General features: G+C 42.9%; 1 pseudogene across 1 annotated transcript; it reads right to left on the reverse strand.

Moving 5' to 3' along the window:
• Positions 1–1797: 1797 nt before the first annotated feature.
• LOC308621672 (ras-related protein Rab-5B-like) lies at positions 1798–2650 on the reverse strand (annotated as a pseudogene). Its single transcript has one exon. The product of its transcript is annotated as a ras-related protein Rab-5B-like (transcript).
• Between the last annotated feature and the right edge of the window lie 3573 nt (positions 2651–6223).

The raw sequence follows: 6223 nt of genomic DNA on the forward strand, positions 1-6223 counted from the left end.
ACGGGAAATAAGGCTGCCCCTGGTAAAGGAAGGGAATTTAAGTGTAAGTGGAAGAACCTAAGCTGGGTCCTTCAGAATCTCAGCTTCATGGATTTCGCAGCTTCTCTGGGACAGAAGGCAGTCTGCAAGCCAAGAGAGCAGAAAGGTTCCAATCCTACATCATTATGGCCTCTCCTATCTTATTTCCCCCAGACTCCTCAAAACCCTGGGCTGGAACAAGAAGGGATTTAGAGTTCTCTCTTGCCTTGATGGCTTCCCAAAGACATCTTAAAATACCTGATGAGGGATGTGAAGAGAGACTAGAGATTTAGAAAGGACCAACGTCCTCTGGTGATGTGAGACAGTTGTGAGGGACCTTCAGTGCCAGTCGTTCCCTGTCCACAGGAACAGGTGTTATGATACTAGGGGGCCACAAGTAGGCCTCTGTGGTACTACCCCCTTAGTGGTACGTGGATTAAACCACTGGTTGCATGGGGGATTGGTTTGGGGGGTAAGCATGGAGGGACCAAACTGAAGATACTAACAAAGGAGAAAAGAAATAGGGCCTGATGGGAGGTGGGGGGCAGAACAGACTGTACAGTGGGAATAAAGATCATACCTATTTACAGGGAAGTAGAAAAGACATGGTAATGGGTGGATCAAATTGAATGGGGACCCTGGGAAAGGACAGAAAATTCCTCCCTCTTGCTGACTCCTCTTCACTCCCCTACAATGGCCTAGGCTTTCCTGAGACTGTTCTCCAGTTGCTCAGTTAATTCCTCAGGAAAGGTAAACCTATACCCAAGAGTTAGGCTGGCAAGAATATAGGTGAAATAAGAGTCAGAGTTGGAGGACGCTAGCAATGGAGATTGGGCTTGAGTAGCTGCCAGCGGTACTGTTCTCTACAGCCCCTCCCCAAACCTCATATACACCTCAGATTCCACTTAATTAAAAAGTTAAGAGGGCAGGTAAATCAATCAAAACCCCCATAAAACAAGTATCACAACTGAACTACCATCAATTAAAGGGCAAACTGCAGGGGGATACAGTGGCTGGGGCTGAGGCCATCCGAAGGCCAGAGAGAAAAAAAAAATGCATATGTGTAAGACAGAGGATGGGTGTCAGAAACTGGTCCCTCCCCCATTTAGATCACAGCAGAGCCAAAGATGCAGGCAACCAGTGAAGATTCTTTGGAAGACTCTGGGGTCCAGAATCTCCCCCACTATGGGGGAGAAGCTACCTAAGAGACTGGGTGAGGGGAAGGTAAGCCTTAGAAGAGTTCCTGAGCCACAGATGACACTGCATCTCCACCTCTGCCCAGTTAGCTAACAACAAGACTCCAACCTGGTGCCTGAGAGCTTGCCTTCCCATTCTCACCTCTACCTAGAAACACCCTCCACAAGGCCAACTCAGTGTTTTCAAATATGAGAAACTCCAACCAAATAAAAACAAAAAGGAAATGTTTCCTTACTCTCCCCTGCTCTGAACCTTACTTTCCCCCAGGGTCCTTAATATGACTGAACTGGAAACCTCCTTCCACACTTCCTGGGTTCACTACCTTGTCCATCCTGGGGAGAGGAAGAAAAGGGGATCAAGAACAGAGACTGACCAAAAGCAGAAGGGGAAGGGGCAGGAGACCAAAAAGAGTTTTCTGAAAAAATGGGGAGGAGGGAAAGCAGGAAAGATAAGTAGGTCACTGTCTTGCACCTATAATACAAAGTGAAGAAAGTTTGATTTGGAAGGTAAGTCCTGGGGCATCTGCCCCGCAAGCCCCAGAGTAGGGGTAGGAGGCCAGTGGCAACAGCTGCCTGGTGTTGTTGCTGAAGCGTTACAAAGTGCCATGACGGAGCTGTCAAGAGGCAGCCCTTGGGGGCCAGGACTCAGTGTGCTGTTACCGTAGGGGCTGTGTGCTGAGCGGTGGGGATGGAGGTTATTTCTTAGCTCTCGTGCTAGCTCCATACTTGTTTGCTGCTAGCCACGCCCTCAGTTGCTACAACACTGGCTCTTGTTCTGCTGGGACTGCTCATGGAGATCCACACCCCGGCTTCGGCCTGCTGTACTCCCCAGATCCTGGGGTTCACTCTTTGGCAACTTCTTAGCTATTGCCAGGAAGAGATCGTTCACATTCACAGCTGTCTTGGCTGAAGTCTCCATAAACAATAAGCTGTTGTCATCAGCATACGCCTGGACCTCTTTGTACTCTGCCAAGCGCTTGTTGGCCAGGTCAGCTTTGTTCCCCACCAGAGCAATAACGATGCAAGACAGGCCTGTTGCTGTAGGTCCTTTACCCATGTCTTTGCTCGGGCGAAGCTTTCCTGATTAGTACTGTCATAAACCACAGCTGCAGCTTGGGCACCTCTGTAGTACATGGGGGCCAAGCTATGGTATCGCTCCTGCCCAGCTGTGTCCCAGATCTCAAACTTGACTGTTGTGTCTTCTAGACAAACCGACTGGGTGAGGAAGGCCACTCCAATGGTGCTCTCCTGGTACTCGTGGAACTGCCCCTTGACAAAACATAATTCCAGGCTAGACTTCCCCACGGCAGATTCACCCAGCAGGACCAATTTGAACTGGCATATTTTGCTGGCCTGGGGCTGCCCATTGGGCCTGGCTGTGCTTCTGCTAGTCATGGCTAGATTATCAGAGTGGGCAAAGGTAGAGGGAGGGGGAAGCCATAAAGCGGCAGAGGGGGGTGAGGGGAGGGCAGGGGACTTCCAGGCTTCAACAGTCCTGGGGCTTCGTCTCCCCCGTCGGGCCCAAGCCTGTGTCCCCTTCAAACTCTTCTGTACTTGGTTCATAATTAATATTAGTCATCAGGTTGAAAATATGCCATATAGGTTTTAGAGAGTTTTGATTCACCATTATTATATTGAAAAGGAAAATGCTATTTAATCATTTTAGATAGAATGAATATGCACTATCTATATGAATCTCTATTTGCAAAAAACAATGTTAACAGTGGTAATACATGTTTAGAAAGAGATTTGCTTATATCCATTCAGTGAGACAACTATTATTTTTGAGTGCCCCCCTTGTACTAAATGTTGTACTGGAAGCTGCGTATATAATAGTGAAAGAAGCAAGATATGTTTCTGTCCTGTTGGAGCTTGTATTTTTGGAGGATATAGTATTAAATAAATGCACAATTATTTATATAAGCACATATTCAGATAAATGGTATGGATGACATAAATATGGGGCTGTGATACTAAAGAGATACTCTGGAGAGTGTGGAGGGACATTTGGAAGAAAGGAGGGTTACTTACATACTCTGATGGTGACTATCATTCTTATACCGAGAAAAGGGCCAGCATGATATAGTGGAAGGAGCTCTGCTCTGGATGGTTGGGATAGGTGGTTTCCAGTTTGCACTGGTACAATTATTTGCTGTAGGTCTTTGGATAATTCACTCGACTAGAAGCTCTGTGAGGCAGGAACTTCACCTCTCTTGATCACCGCCATGTTCTCAGTGCCTAGAACACTGGGTGGCACATAAAAGCTGCACAATAATTACTTGTTGAAATAATGAGCACAATTTAACCAATGGTAATGGAGATCCTACTCTTTGCTGCTCACGGTGCCAGGTTTTTATCCAATAATCATAAAATAAGAAACTTGGATTAGATGACCTTTCCATTGATGATTTGCTTCTTTGTCCTCAGATTCATCTCCTGTACTTGCCTTGCTTTGCTCTGTATTGCAGGAGGCTGATCTGTAAAAAAATGCATTTCCCGAATTTCTTTACCAACTAACTTTGGGTGAGGTTTGATGGAGAAGGAATGCGGGTGAAAAACAAGACAAGGAGGAGAAAGTGGTCAGCACATATTTCCCTCTTTCATTCTACTTAGTGTGGCTCTGTAGCAGTAGTTGATACTTCTCTGTTGTTTTCACCCCTACCAGGCAGACACCCACTCTAGGAGCTAGCTTCTGCTGGACAGATTCTGGACTCACCACTATATCCTTTCTCTGTCCTCTAGCCTTGAGGGTAAAGCAGCTATCTGGAGCTGCTATCCTCAGGGATTTCTTACCTTCTCCTCTTTGTTCGTTCAGCTCATTTATGCACCTATAGAACTAGTTACACATATTCATTTTATATGTCTACTAATGTGGGTGTCCAATTTTCCTGTTAGAACCTGACTCCTTCCTGACAAAACTCCTTCCATTTTCCAAATGCAGTGACTCCAACATTGACTTCTCATTTACAATGCTTTGAAAAAGAGAAATTTTGAGATTTCCAGTGCTCAATAAAAGGTGTCACCTCAAAGCAGTGAATGTTTAAAAAATCTCTTACTGTTATGAGAGTAATAAAACTTAGACATAGATGTAACCTTTAAATATTTGAGGTCTGATTATTTAATTATTAAAGATAGGCTTTTGTGTAAAGTTCTTTTTAAATATATGTTAAAATGTGGGGACCAATACTTATTCACTGCTAGGATAATTGATCAAGATATGGTTATACCTGTTTTTCTGAAGAGAAACAAAATAAAAACATGAGGTTTGCATTGCCTGAGGGCATGTTTAGAAAATTCACTCTGGGTTTTGAGATACTGAAGCTTACTCTTCCTGTTCAATTATAGTGAATACCTGCAATTTTAATTACTGCTAAATAGTGACTATGTAACCTATGGAGATAACTGAAAGAAACAAATTTTTTGGTACCTGTTAATTTCCTACCCCTATCTCACCCCTGCCTTCACCCCTCTCCTCATTGGTAACCACTAGTTTTTCCTCTATATCTATCAATTTGTATCTTTTTTGGTATATTCACTGGTTTGTTTTATTTTTTATTCCATATGTAAGTGATAGCACAGTATTTGTCATTCTCTCTCTGACTTAACGTAATACCTCCAAGTTCAGCCGTGTTGTTGTAAATGACAAAATGTCATTCTCTTTTATGTCTGAGTAGTATTCCATTGTGTATGTGTGCATGTGTGTGTACGTGTGTATTACATCTCCTTTATCCATTAATCTGTTGATGGATACTTAGGTTGTTTCCATATCTGGGCAATTGTGCATAATGCTTCTATGAACATTGGGGTGCATGTATCTCTTCTAACTGGTGGTTTTGTTTTCTTTCAGATAAATACCCAGGAATGAAATTGCTGGGTCATATGGCAGTTCTATTTTTAGTTTTTTGAGGAACGTCCATACTGTTCTCAGTGGCTGCACTAACTTACATTCCCACCAACAGTGCAGAAGGGTTCCCTTTTCTCTACATCCTCGCCAACATTGTTATTTGTGGTCTTTTGGATGATAGCCATTCTGATAGGTGTGAGGTGATAGCTCATTATAGTTTTAATTTGCAGAAATGAACAATTTACTTGAATTTTGTTTTAAACTAAATCAGTGGGTGTGATTAGCTCTCTCTCCTCTGAACTCACTTATAACTAATTATCAAAAGGCAAATTACCAAATAGCTAGAAATATGTGGTACTGTATAGTAAAAACTTGCATGGTTGAATAGTCTTTGTTGTTGAACTGGGAGATTAAGATTATGGCTCAAAACTAGAAGTCTGGTATAGTGAACATATTTTAAGGATTTTTTCTTTGCTCAGTATCATTTTCCACTTGCACATGCTTTTGTAAAGTCAGTGAGTAATGAAAAAAAAAAACCTTCATTCAGTATTGCTATTTATAGTGGCATTTCTCAAGTTGGAATTCCCTCAAGCCATAAAACTTCATGCTACAGTTGCATGTAGAGGGGCAGCCATACTAGCTATGTTTCTTTCCCAACTGTGATCCGACAGCTCCAAGTATGAGGTCACTGATGACATGAAACCTGAAAAGTGCTCTTGTGGGTCACAGATTTTTGCTGTGCCTTTGCCAGCCTCATTTTCTGTTGAAGATAGAATGAGGAAGGCTTGCATTAGCTAACCCAGAAAAGGGCTGGATCACAGAAGCCAGGATATGTACATCTTGATAGGATGAGATGATAGATGAGGATGGCAGTCAGGATTGTCTTATGTTCCTTGTGGGGGCTTACGCAAGATTCTTGTGGAAGAGTTCTGTGTTGGAAGAGTCGGATTAGCTGCACATTACTCTTGTATATCGAGATTACGACACTATAGATTATAGAGACGTTCAGAGTTTGAAAAGACCATGCTATTTGTATTGGATTCTGAATTTGGCTGATTGCATTTTCCTCATGTCATTTATCATGTTCCTTTATTCCCTATATTCCCTGTTAACTAGTGGTAAGATCTAGAAGCTTCATTATATTCAGGCAAAATTTTTAGAAGGC

This window comes from Mesoplodon bidens (assembly GCF_964165515.1).
Source record: "Mesoplodon bidens genome assembly, chromosome: 8".
Classification (NCBI taxonomy): Eukaryota; Metazoa; Chordata; class Mammalia; order Artiodactyla; family Ziphiidae; genus Mesoplodon; species Mesoplodon bidens.